The following is a 14,468-nucleotide window of genomic DNA, read 5'->3' as shown; positions in this document are numbered from 1 at the left end:
AGATGTATAGAACAGTCTTTTGGACTCTGTGGGAGAGGGCAAGGGTGGGATGGTTTGGGAGAATGGCATTGAAACATATATATTATCATATGTGAAATGAATCACCAGCACAGGTTCGATGCATGATACAGGGTGCTTGGGGCTGGTGCCCTGGGGTGACCCAGGGGATGGGATGGGGAGGGAGGTGGGAGGGGGGTTCAAGATGGGGAACACATGTACACCCATGGTGGATTCATGTCAATGTATGGCAAAACCAATACAATATTGTAAAGTAATTAGCCTCCAATTACAATAAAAATAAATTTTTATTCAAAAAAATAGTATATGCTATTTAGGAGCATTGAAACTAATGAGTAAAAGTGACTGGACCTCACAATTGGTAAGTGTATAGTTATCATTGTGAATATATTTGCAGCAACTTAAAGTTATATACGTTCACACAGGGTAAAAATTGGTAAAAAGGAATAAGGTTTAACTAAGGGGATAGACTTATTCCCAGATTTTCCTTTTCTATTCTAATTGGAGGTGCTGGAGTCACGTGCTCAGAGGGTCCACCTCTCTGCCCTTGAGTGGCCATTCACCAAGATCATCAGTCACCTTTTTCTTGCCTCTTTTTCTGCCTTTGGTACATGCCCTGACATCTCACTCCAGGGATCTTTCTTACTCTCTGCCATGGAGACCACCTGACGGCCTACAGATCCAAACTTAGGCATCAGATTTCTTGAGGCTTCTTTGGCCCAACTTCCCTGTGCCGCTCAACATGCATACAGGCTGGGGACTCCCCTTGGGGTCCAGTGGTTGAGACTTTGCCTTCCAATTCAGGGAGTACGGGTTCGATCCCTGGTGAGGAAGCTAGGACCCCCACATGCCTCATGCCAACCGCCCTCCCCCTGAAAAACATAAAAGAAGCAATGTTGTAACAAATTCAATGAAAATTTTAAAAATGGTCCATATAAAAAAAGTTTTTTAAAAAATCATTAAAAAACATGCATACAGGGTATTTTCCCATGTGTGTTTCTGTTGTACCCTTTAACTGACCTTTCACGTATCTGTGCAGTGTCTGGAAACAGCCGGCAAGGTTGGAGCTGTAGGGGTACAGTTGACAGAGATTGACAGTTTAAAAATAATATGCTCCTATCGAAATAAAAATTCAGATGTGAAAGCATCACTCTTCCAGTGGTGGATCTTCTGAGGCCTCTACTCACTCTATCTGAGGTAGTGACATCGGGGGAAAAATGACAGTACAAAAAGAACACTGCTCCACGTACTGTTATCACAGTGACCAGAGGATGCGGCCCCTATGGCCAGCGGGGGATGCTGTGTGACGTCCATTCCTGAAACTGCAGGTGTGCTAGACAGCTGACAAACCACTCAGTTTGCTCCAGGGGATTTGGGCAAACTGTGTTCTCATCAATGTGTGACTTTTCTCCACCTGTGATGCCTCCATATCACCCCCACGAGCTCCTGGGTCTGGCTGTCCTGTCGCTTCAGACTTGAGTCAGATCCTCTTCTATATAGTCTTTCCCAAGCTGGTTTTAGAAAAGGCAGAGGAACCAGAGATCAAATTGCCAACACCCTCTGGATCATTGAAAAAGCAAGAGAGTTCCAGAAAAACATCTACTTCTGCTTTATTGACTATGCCAAAGCCTTTGACTGTGTGAATCACAATAAACTTGGAAAATTCTGAAAGAGATGGGAATACCAGATCACCTGACTTGCCTCTTGAGAAACCTGTATGCAGGTTAGGAAGCAAAGGTTAGAACTGGACATGGAACAACAGACTGGTTCCAAATAGGAAAAGGAGTCCATCAAGGCTGTATATTGTCACTCTGCTTATTTAACTTATATGCAGAGTATATCATGAGAAATGCTGGGCTGGATGAAGCACAAGCTGGAATCAAGATTGCTGGGAGAAATATCAATAACCTCAGATATGCAGATGAAATGCCCTTATGGCAGAAAGTGAAGAAGAACTAAAGAGCCTCTTGATGAAAGTGAAAGAGGAGAGTGAAAAAGTTGGCTTAAAGCTCTCAACATTCAGAAAACTAAGATCATGGCATCTGGTCCCATCACTTCATGGCAAATAAATGGGGAAACAGTGGAAACCGTGTCAGACTTTATTTTTTGGGCTCCAAAATCACTGCAGATGGTGACTGCAGTCATGAAATTAAAAGACACTTACTCCTTGGAAGGAAAGTTATGACCAACCTAGACAGCGTATTAAAAAGCAGAGACATTACTTGGCCAACAAAGGTCCGTTTAGTCAAGGCTATGGTTTTTCCAGTGGTCATGTATGGATGTGAGAGTTGGACTGTGAAGAAAGCTGAGCGCTGAAGAATTGATGCTTTTGAGCGGTGGTGTTGGAGAAGACTTTTGAGAGTCCCTTGGACCGCAAGGTGATCCAACCAGTCCATCCTAAAGGAGATCAGTCCTGAGTGTTCATTGGAAGGACTGATGTTGAAGCTGAAACTCCAATACTTTGGCCACCTGTTGCGAAAAGCTGACTCATTGGAAAAGACCGTGATGCTGGGAAAGATTGAAGGCAGAAAAAGAAGGGGAGGACAGAGGATGAGATGGTTGGATGGCATCACCGACTCAATGGACATGAATTTGAGTAAACTCCGGGAATTGATGATGGACAGGGAGGCCTTGCATGCTGCGGTCCATGGGGTTGCAAAGAGTCAGAGACAACTGAGCGACTGAACTGAACTGAATTGATGTTTTTAGGAACAGATTTTATGATCTCAATCATTGATATCTCCTCATATCTAGAGAAGTACTAAATCCCTTCATGGTGACATCAGATCCTCATGACTAACAAAAAACCTTTTGTGAAATGAGTGCTTAATGGTATTGAACTTCTCCTTTATCCGAAACTTATATATTGATCTTCTCCCACTGCTGCTTTGGAGCAGTCTCTGAGAGCTATCTGAGATGCTGGCTCCTGGGCTGCAGTCCTCATTTTGCCCCAAATAAAGCTTAACTTGCAACTCTCAAGTTGTGCATCTTTTCTGGTTGACAGATTAAAGATAATGTGAGCGATACAGCCAGGACTTGAACAAGGAGTCAAAGCACATGGGCAGCTTGACTGTGAGTGGATCTGAGACTGTAGAAAAATATTCACCTTTACTGGCTCCAATACTTAGTTAAAGAGGATTTCAGGGTGTAAGTAAGGGAATATTTTTTTTTTCACTGACATTTGTGTTTTATTTGGAGGAGCCACTGTACAATTACACTCATTTCATATGCTACCAAAGACATGCTCAAAATCCTTCAAACTAGGCTTCAACAGTATGTGAACTGAGAACTCCAGATGTACAAGCTGGATTTAGAAAAAGCACAGGAAACATTGATCAAATTTGGTCAACATTTGTTGGATTATAGAAAAAGCAAGATAATTCCAGAAAAACATCTACTTCTGCTTTGTTAACTATGTAAAAACCTTTGACTGTATGAATCACAATAAACTGTGAGAAATTCCTAAAGATGGGAATAGCAGACCAACTTACCTGCCTCCTGAGAAATCTGTATGCAGGAAAAGAAGCAACAGTGAGAATCAGATATGGAACAATGAACTGGTTCAAAATTGGGAAAGCAGTATGTTAAGGCTATATATTGTTACCCTGCTTATTTTATGTATATGCAGAGTACATCATGGAAAATGCTGGACTGGATGAATCACAAGCTGGATTCAAGACTGCTGGAAGAAATATCAACAACCTCAGATATGCAAATGATACCACCCTCATGGCAGAAAGTGAAGAGCCTCTTGATGAGAGTGAAAGAGGAGAGTGAAGAGGCTGGCTTAAAGATCAACATTCAGAAAATGAAGATCATGGCATCTGGTCCCATCACTTCATGCAATCAGATGAGGGAAAAGTGAAAATAGTGGCAGATTTTATTTTCTTGAGCTCCAAAATCACTGTGGACAGTGACTGCAGCCAGGAAATTAAAAGAAGCTTGCTCCTTGGAAGAAAAGCTATAACCAGCCTAGACAACATATTAAAAAGCAGAGACATCACTTTGCTGACAAAGGTTCTTATAATCAAAGCTATGGTTCTTCCAGTAGTCATGTACACATGTGAGGTTTGGGCCATAAAGAAGGCTGAGGGCTGAATAATTAATACTTTTGAACTGTGGTGTTGGAGAAGACTCTTGAGAGTCCCTTGGGCACCAAGGAAATCAAACCAGTCAATCCTAAAGGAAATCAATCCTGACTATTCATTGGAAGGACTGATGCTGAACCTGAATCTCCAATACTTTGGCCACATGATGCGAAGAGCCAACTCATTGAAAAAGACCCTGATGCTGAGAAAGACTGAGGGCAGGAGGAGAAGGGGATGACAGAGGATGAGATGGTTGGTTGACCTCACCAACTTGAAGGATGTTTGAGCAAGCTCCGTGAGATGGCGATGGACAGGGAAGACTGGCGTGCTGCAGTCGATAGGTTCTCAGTCAGACACGATTTATTGACTGAAAAGTGACAATTGGAGGATTCTACCCCTCTGACTGATCGTTAAACTAAAGTGCCTTTATTATGGTCATGGAGAGATAATATGTCCTTGCTCACCTGTGAAAGGAAGGGATTAACATAGTCCTTCCAAAGGTTGGCCCTTCATCGAGATGTTTTAAAGACTGGTGGCCCTGTTTACTTTGCTTCTTCACAGCCTATCCCTCTCTGTTCTACCTTTTGACTATAGTTCCTCACCACATCGCTCTCTGGTTTTATAAAAGAAACTGGCATTCTGACCTTGAGGAGTTGGTTATTTTGAGACATTCATATGTCATCTTCTCAATGAGCCAGGATTTCGAATAAAGTTGTATTCCTTGCCACAGAACATCTCCTCCAATTCATTGGCCTATCAGTTGATGAGCAGAGTAGGCTTCGACACTATAATACTGGGATCATTTATAGTTCAGACAGGGCACTTGCTATGATGAATTTACTTTACACACAAAGGGAGGGGCATGAGGTCTCTGTCCTCAGCTGTGTGGCTTCCTGGTAGGCCTGTGCCGTTTTGGGTCACAGAAAGACTCTATGTCCTCTAAGATTTTAGCTGAGAACCTCCTTCTTTCTGTCAGTTTTTCAAACAGAACTTCCCAGTTTCTGTCAGATATTACCTCAGACCCCCTAGTTTCTGTCAGATTTTACTTCAGAACAGCCTAATTTCTGTCAGATTTTACCTAGAAACTCCTTGTTTCTGTAAATTTTTACTTTTTTCTGTCAGATTTATATCAGACCATCTCCTTATTTTGGTCAGACTTAACTAAGAACCACCAAATCTTTCAGATTTTATCTCACAAACTGCCAGTTTCTGTCACATTTTATCTGAGAAACCCCTAGTTTCTGTAAGACTTTACATAACAGCCCCATAGATTGTCAGATTTCACCTCAGAATCTCATAGTATCTGTAAGATTTTATGTCAGAGCCACCTAGTTTCTGTCAGATTTTACCTCAGAAGCCCCTAGTCTCTGTAAGATTTTATGTCAGAACCACCTAGTTTCTGTCAGATTTCACCTCAGAACCCTCTAGCTTCTGTCACATTTTACCTCAGTCTCCCCTGGTTTCTGTCAGATTTTACTGCAGAAGCCCATCATTTCTGTCAGATTTCACCTCAGAAGCCCCTATTTCTGTCAGATTTTACCTCAGAACTCCATAGCTTCTGTCATATATCACCTAGAACCCCTTAGTTTCTGTCAGATTTTACCTCAGTTCTGCCTGTTTTCTGTCAGATTTTACCACAGAACCTCTTAGATTCTGTCAGATTTTACCTCAGAACTCCCTAGTTTCTGTCAGATTTTACCCAAACACCCTAGTTTCTGTCAGATTTTACAACAGAATCCCACTTTCTGTCTGATTTTACCTCATAAGACCATAGTTTCTGTCAATTTCACCTCAGAACCCCCTAGTTTCTGTCAGATTTTATTTAGAACCCCCTAGGTTCTGTCAGATTTTATGTCAGAACCTCCTAGTTTTTGTCAGATTTTTACATCAGAAGGCCCTAGTTTATGTCAGATTTCACCTCAGAAGCCTCTAGTTTCTCTCAGGTTCCACCTCAGGAAACCCTAGTTTCTGTCAGATTTGATCTCAGTAATCTCTAATTTCTGTCAGATTTCACCTCCAATCCCCTAGTTTCTGTTAGATTTTACCTCAGATCTCCCTAGTTTCTGTCAGGTTTCACCTAGAACCCTTTAGTTTCTGTCAGATTTTACCTCAGAACCCTCTTGTTACTCAGATTTTTACCTCAGAATCCCCTAGTTTCTGTCAAATTTTTTCTCACACCGCCCTAGTTTCTGTCCAATTTTTCCTCAGACCCCCAGAGTTTCTGTAAGATTTTACCTCGGATCTCCTGATTTTCTGTCAGATTTTAATTCAGAATCCTCTAGTTTCTGTCAGATTTTACCTCAGAACCCTCTTGTTTCTCAGATTTCACCTCAGAAACCCTAGATTCTGTCAGTTTTCCTAAGAATCCCCTGGTTTCTGTCAGATTTTACCTCTGAACACTCTAGTTTTTGTCAGATTTCACCTCAGAAGCCCCTAGTTTCTGTCACATTTCACCTCAGTAATCCCTAGTTTCTGTCAGATATTACCTCAGAATCCCTTCGTTTCTGTCAAATTTTACCTCAGAACCCCTAGTTTCTATGAGTTTTTAACCTCAGAACCCCCTTGTTTCTGTTAGATTTTTACCTTGGAATGCCCTAGTTTCATTCAATTTTATGTAGTTTCTCAGATTATACCACTGAGCCCCCTAGTTTCTCAAATTTTACCTCTGAAGCCCCTAGTTTTGGTTAGATTTTTCCTCTTAACCCCCTAATTCCTGTCAGATTTAACCTCAGTACCCTCTATTTTCTGTCAGATTTTTCCTCAGACCTTATTTCTTACTGACAGATTTTAACTCATATCCTTTTACTTTCTCTCAGAGTTTTTCCTCAGAACCCTGTAGTTTCTTCCAGATTTTACATCTGAACCTCTTTCCAATTTTGTCACATAAACTAATTTTTTTCCTGTACATTTTTACTTCAGAAACTCTTTTTTATTTTCTCTTAGATTTTGCCTCAATATGTCCTAGTTTATGTTATTTTCTGCATCTTGGCTGCAGTCATACCCTGGCTGGGTCCCCAAACTCCTGACCCAAAGGAGTCACAAGCAGTCCTTATTATCTCAGAGAAGTCCTCCGGTTTCAAGTCCGTCAGGACCCCTGACCATCCCTGGGCTCCAGCCTGAGGACATGGCTGACTGTTTGTGCTCAGCTGGGATGGCAGTCATGCTGCTCACAGGGGAATTCAGACCAATGGGAGGTGACCCTGAATCCTGAGCTCCTGTCCTCACCCTGAATGTATGGCTCACAGAGTACCTCATGTCAACACTTGAGTGTCCTTTCACTGTCCTTTCACATACACATAGGATTTGCACCACAGGCAGGTCTGGACTGTGGGGCCACAGCGAACGGAGATGTACATTTTGGAATAAGGTCAGTTTCCAAGGAGACAAGAATCCCAGTGTAAGCATATTCCTGTGCCCAGGGTGGACCTAGAAATGCCCCTCAGCCCACTCTCTTGGGGGTACCATCAGCAAAGCTTGCTGTACAGTGGGCCACTCTGAATGGGGGCTAGGACTTCCCAGAGGTTAGAAGAGGTGCCCATGGCTAGCATGGGCCAAAATGCTGAGTCTCAGAATGGGTGGTGGGCCAACCAGTGGGGAAACTACTCAGGGCACTCTGAAACCTTCCTCCATGATGGGGACCCTCATCTCCGTGAGGCCCATCCCCTAGAACTCTTGGTTTGCACCCAACTGTTCAGATTCGGTTCCCATCTCCTGGTCCATGTGAGGTCTTAGCCGAGTCTGTGTCGGGGAGGGGCTGCTGGAAGCTGAGAATCAGAAGGTGTCTCTAAGGAGTGGGTGGCTCCTGGGAGCATCTGTGCAGAGGAGGAGACAAAGCTGTGGGCAGAGGCTCTGCAGGGTGACCTGTGTGGAGTCAGGTGTGTATGCTCCTAGTGTGTACTAGGATGTTACTAAGATGTCTAGGTGTTTCAATATTATGTAGCTTTTGCTATTATTGGTGTTAAATTTATTTATTTATTTTATCACAACAGGTCTTTTAATGACTAAGTTTTTTTAACATTGCAGTAGTTATTCTAGGAAACAGTTTTTTCCTTTTAATGTTTAATTAAATGTTCAATGTGTTAAATAATTCACAGAGAGAAACATGTTTTGTGTTTTGTACAAATTAAAGGACCCTTGAGTATAACACACGCCTACCACCAAAGCTCAAATTTGTGCCAGTCTCAAAGGAAAATGAACAGTTCAAAATTTAAACAGAATTTATATCACTACAAACATTTACAGGATTCCTCTCATCATTTTTTTGAACAACAAAGTTTACAGTGACAGAATTGGATGACCAGTAAGAATGTAAAAATATTTGTGCAAAACTGCATTAATTATTCTTACTATTCAATAGAGATAAAACCTATGAACACACAACAATAATGAAGGAAAACTTCATTTTTGAAAGTAATTCTATTTTAGATTTCAAACAACATTGATTATATTATTAAAATTAAAAGAAAATATGACACCATGAGCAGGAGGAGCAACAAATGATTTGTCAGTTATGCCAGCTAAGGAAATTGCCAAATTGCCAAAGTGTATCTCCATGTCAGTCATCCATCTTGAAAGACTGGAAGTGACTGTAGGGCCTAAACTCATTTCAGTGTCTTTATTCTTAGAACTCGTAGATCATAAATGAAATATTTAAGAAAGTCCTTTCCCCACCTCTCCAGCAATGCTTCTTGTATCACTGGAAATCCTTAAAAGAGTTGAATCATAGGCTCTGGTATCTAAGCAAATCTATTTAACTGGAATTTGAACTTCATCTTCAATAAATCGAACAAGTCTGGGCATTAATAGGTAGTTCATTAAATGTCTTTGCTTCTTATATCCGTGTGTTCCATTCTGGAGGGTCTTATATTTAAATCCATTTAATTAAGAGTTCTTGGTTTACTGGGAAATGAGTTATAATCTCACCATCTAACTTGTATGCAACTTCAACTCTGATTTCCATAAATTTGTCCAAAATACCAAAACTTTTGGGTACCAATGCAGTAAATCCATTAATCATATGAGCATATTTAATCAAAACAAGGTCCAACCAGACTGATCTTCTTTCCCTTCCTGTAGTTACACCAAACTCTCTATCCCTTGTTTGTAATAATTCTCCAATTTCATTGTCTTGCTCTGTAGGAAAGGGACCAATTCCAACTCTAGCTGTATAAGCTTTCACAACTCCATACATTTCTCCAGCATTTTAAGGGGGCATACCCAAGCCAGTACAAAACCTTCAACTGTACAGTTCAAAGAGGTTATGAAAGGATAAATTTCAAAATCAATACCTAGCAGTTCTGCATTTGCACCTTCTACCAAGGTTTTCATTGATGGTCCATGGAAAGCCTCATATAGGAACTAAACTCCATATATCTTGCAGTTGGTTTCATCCTTACCATATAACCCTTGAGTTTTTGGAATTCATCTTCAACGTCTATTTCCGAAGTGGGGTATATAGATTTGTAGTGGTTAGCCAGAACTTGGGACCTCTCAGAAAAGCCATCAAAGTCGGAAATAAGATGGCATATCCTAAGTCCACTCTGGTCCTCTTTGGAAGAATAAATGGGGGCAAATGCCCTTTTTGTGGTACCCAAATTTTTTCCTGCTTGTTCTCCTCTCTGTTGTTCCTGGATACCACCAGCTGTTTGATGAAAATCAAGCACAATATGAGCTCTGGCAGGTATGAGAAGCCTTTGTCCCAGCCTTCCAGACCTTTCCCTTTTTGAATGTTTTTTTCTGCTTCCTCAAACAATCCAGCTAGATGAATTACCACATCATTTCCAATGAATGCAGTAATATTCAGGCTCCACTGGGAGCCTGAATTATTCCACTGGGTAATTATTCCACTGGGTAAAAGATGAAAATCACCCTCCACAGAATCTACAACTGTTCAGGCCAGCGTTATTTCCTCCCTGGCAGTGGCACAGAGCGTTGGTGTCCTGCACTAGCAGATCCCCCACCTTCCCCTTGCCGTCACTGACCCACTGCCCACCAAGCACCAGGGTCACCAGGTTCCCTCCAGGCTGCTCCCTGGGGCGGCCTCAGTCGCCTTGGACAAGGAGGATGCCCCCAGGTTGGTCTCGGCAAACGCCCTGGGTCCAGAGACACAAGAAGAGCCCGAAGAGGTCGGGGGCGGCTGGGAGTGTGTGAACTGGATTACTCTGTAAATTTATGTTTGAGAGTCTTAATATAAAATATAAAATAAAAATATTTGAAAAAATAACACTTGGTAACACTGTCAATTTCTTAATCTGATATTAGAATTTTTCTAATTTTCTAATTTTTCATTTTGTTTAGAGTATTTGGATCAATACTTAATGATAGTGGTTTGTAACATTCCCTTCTACTGGTTTGGTTGTCAGGTTGTTTTTTACACTTGATTGATTGATGGTTGTGCTGGGTCTTCACTGCTCCTGGGCTCTCTGGTTGTGGGGAGGTGCAGCCGCTCTTCATTGCAGTGCACTGGCTTCTCATTGGGGTGGATTCTCTTGTTGCAGAGCACTAGCTCTGGGGAATGGAGCTTCAGCAATTCTGCTTTCCTGCTGAGTTGCTCTGCAGAATGTGGGAGCCTCCTGGATCCGGTACTGAAACCATGTCCTTTTCATCGACAGGCAGATCCTTAAACACTGGACCATAAGGGAAGTCTTATAAATTTCCCTCTTATGTGTTTTATTTATGGGTTGTATGTAAAATACTTTAACTGCTTTCTCAAAGAACTGCAAATTTTGCATCTTTTTCAGTGTTGAAAAAAATACAAATCAAATGTATGGGAAGCATATAACTCCTGAAGTTTGTTAGATATTTACGCTAAATAAGGATATATTATGTCTTTTTGTAGTGTAATTTTATGATAAAATTTTCTGTTTCTTCTAAGCATCTTCATCTGTTTACTTATTTTCTCTACTAGAACAAATGTGCCTTCTTAGAAAACTCAATTTCATTCCCTTTCTCTACAAAATTTTCCCACATGTTACCGGCAGGGGGCGCTGTGGGACTGCCCTGGGGTCCCTGCCCAGCTGCTCAGGGAGCACCACTCACTCCAGGAGCTGGGCTGGGGGTGGGGTGTGTGCTCCTGGGGGGACTCAGCCATGTGTCCTTTCTGACTGCAGAGTCCCCTGAGCAGGGACCAGTGTGGTCTCAGCAGGTGCTTCCTCCAGGGGCTCCCAGGAGGGAACTCCCCTCTACCCTCTGAGTCTGGGCTGTGAGCTGAGCTCCATCCAGCACCAGGGGCAAGGAGGGGCTGGGTGGGCCCTGGGTGGACCCTATTTGCATCTCAGCCCCTCCTCTGCTAGAGGCTGGGGGAGAACAGGAGGCCTGGGGCAGCCCAGCCCTCTGTGGGGACCAGGGTCCTGTGGGCACCGTGGCCTGGACTCTCCTGCTCGAGCTCCTCTCTCTGCACAGGTAGTGACGGCCCCGCGCACCAGGGCTCGGTCCCCGGCCTGCCTCAGCCCCCGGGGCGCAGACTCCGGGAACCTTTCCTGCAGCTCCTGCCCCGGCGCCCCCGTGTCTGTGTCTGCAGGCTCCGACTCCCATCCTGTGCTGACTCAGCCCGCCTCCCTCTCCGCGTCTCCGGGAGCATCAGCCAGACTCTCCTGCACCCTGGGCAGTGGCTACAGTGTTGGTGACTACCAAATGTCCTACTTCCAGCAGAAGCCAGGGAGCCCTCCCCGGGGCCTCCTGATGTTCAAGTCAGACTCCAATAAGCCCCAGGGCTCCGGGGTCCCCAGTCACTTCCTGGATCCAAGGATGCCTTGGCCAATACAGGGCTCCTGCTCATCTCTGGGCTGCAGCCTGAGGATGAGGCTGATTATAACTGTGCTACCGTTCACCAAAACACTGGTATTTACAAGGTGCTTCAGACCCACAGCAGCCCTGTGCCCTCCCTGCCGCGGCCATCACCGCTGCTCTGCTCTCACTCTGGTTAACTTCCTGTGGTCACTTCTGAGCTTCTGAGAACAACAGGTCTGACCTGTTATGTACTGCCCTCATCTCATATCTGAGACCCACCCCTGGCTCTGATCGCTCAGACTGCCATGTTTTGACACATATCTTCCTCAGTTCAGTTCAGATCAGTTGCTCAGTTGTGTCCGACTCTTTGCGACCCCATGGCCTGCAGCACATCAGGCCTCCCTGTCCACCACCAACTCCCAGAGTCTACTCAAACTCATGTCCTTTGAGTCGGTGATGCCATCCAACCATCTCATCCTCTGTCCTCCCCTCCTCTTCCCGCCTTCAATCTTTCCCAGCATCAGGGTCTTTTCAAATGAGTCAGTTCTTCGCATCAGGTGGCCAAAGTATTGGAGTTTCAGCTTCAACATCAGTTCTTCCAATGAACACTCAGGACTGATTTCCTTTAGGATGGACTAGTTGGATCTCCTTGCAGTTCAAGGGACTTTTGAAAGTCTCCTCCAACACCACAGTTCAAAAGCATCAATTCTTCAGCGCTGTTTTCTTTGTAGTCCAACTCTCACATCCATACATGACTACTGGAAAAACTACAGCCTTCACTAGATGGACCTCTGTTGGCCAAGTAATGTCTCTGCTTTTTAATACGCTGTCTAGGTTGGTCATAACTTTCCTTCCAAGGAGTAAGCATCTTTTAATTTTTTGGCTGCAGTTACCATCTGTAGTGATTTTGGAACCCAAAAAAATAAAGTCTGTCATTGTTTCCCCATCTATTGCCATGAAGTGATGGGACCAGATGCCATGATCTTAGTTTTTAGCCAGCTTTTTCACTCTCCTCTTTCACTTTCATCAAGAGGCTCTTTAGTCCTTCTTCACTTTCTGCCACAAGGACATTATTCCCCATCTATTTGCTATGAAGTGATGGGGCCAGATGCCATGATCTTAATTTTCAGCCAGCTTTTTCACTCTCCTCTTTCACTTTCATCAAGAGGTTCTTCTTCACTTTCTGCCATAAGGGTGGTGTCATCTGCATATCTGAGGTTATTGATATTTTTCCTGGCAATCTTGATTCCAGCTTGTGCTTCATTCAGCCCAGCGTTCTTCATGATATACTCTGCATATAAGTTAAATAAGCAGAGTGACAATATACAGCCTTGATGGACTACTTTTCCTATTTGGAACCAGTGTGTTGTTTCATGTCCAGTTCTAACCTTTGCTTCCTGACCTGCATACAGGTTTCTCAAGAGGCAGGTCAGGTAGTCTGGTATTCCCATTTCTTTCAGAATTTTCCACAGTTTATTGTGATCCACATAGTCAAAGGCTTTGGCATAGTAAATAAAGCAGAAATAGATGTTTTTCTGGAACTGTCTTGCTTTTTCGATGATCCAATGGATGATGGCAATTTGATTTCTGGTTCCTCTGCCTGTTCTAAAACCAGCTTGAACATCTGGAAGTTCACGGTTCATGTATTGCTGAAGCCTGGCTTGGAGAATTTTGAGCATTACTTTACCAGCGTGTGAGATGAGTGCAATTGTGTGGTAGTTTGAGCATTCTTTGGCATTGCCTTTCTTAGGGACTGGAATAAAAACTGACTTTTTCCAGTCCTGTGGCCACTGCTGAGTTTTCCACATTTGCTGGCATATTGAGTGCAGCACTTTCACAGCATCACCTTTTAGGATTTGAAATAGCTCAACTGGAATTCCATCACCTCCACTAGCTTTGTTCGTATTGATGCTTCCTAAGGCTCACTTGACTTCACATTCCAGGATGTCTGGCTCTGGATAAGTGATCACACCATCGTGATCATCTGGGTCATGAAGATGTTTTTTGTATAGTTCTTCTGTGTATTCGTGCCATCTTTTCTTAATATCTTCTGTTTCTGTTAGGTCCATACCATTTCTGTCCTTTATTGAACCCATCTTTGCATGAAATGTTCCCTTGGTATCTCTAACTTTCTTGAAGAGCTCTCTAGTCTTTCCCATTCTATTGTTTTCCTCTATTTCTTTGCATTGATCACTGAGGAAGGTTTTCTTATCTCTCCTTGCTATTCTTTGGAACTCTGCATTCAAATGGGTATATCTTTCCTTTTCTTCTTTGCTTTTGGCTTCTCTTCTTTTCACAGCTATTTGTAAGGCCTCCTCAGACAGCCATTTTGCTTTTTTGCATTTCTTTTTCTTGGGGATGGTCTTGACCGCTGTCTCCTGTATAATGTCATGAACTTCTGTCCATAGTTCATCTGGCACTCTGTCTATCAAATCTAGTACCTTAAATCTATTTCACTTCCACTGTATAATCATAAGGGATTTGATTTAGGTCATACCTGAATCGTCTAGTGGTTTTCTCTACTTTCTTCCATTTAAGTCTGAATTTGGCAATAAGGGGTTCATGATCTGAGCCACAGTCAGCTCCCGGTCTTGTTTTTGCTGACTGTATAGAGATTCTCCCTGTTTGGCTACA

The 14,468-nt window shown here is 43.0% G+C and overlaps 1 pseudogene; it reads right to left on the bottom strand.

The window, feature by feature from the left end:
• Positions 1–8,852: 8,852 nt before the first annotated feature.
• On the bottom strand, positions 8,853–11,196 carry LOC122440492 (annotated as a pseudogene).
• Between the last annotated feature and the right edge of the window lie 3,272 nt (positions 11,197–14,468).

This window comes from Cervus canadensis, chromosome 1 (genome assembly GCF_019320065.1).
Source record: "Cervus canadensis isolate Bull #8, Minnesota chromosome 1, ASM1932006v1, whole genome shotgun sequence".
In the NCBI taxonomy this organism is placed as follows: domain Eukaryota; kingdom Metazoa; phylum Chordata; class Mammalia; order Artiodactyla; family Cervidae; genus Cervus; species Cervus canadensis.
This window is presented reverse-complemented; position numbering and strand designations above follow the sequence as displayed.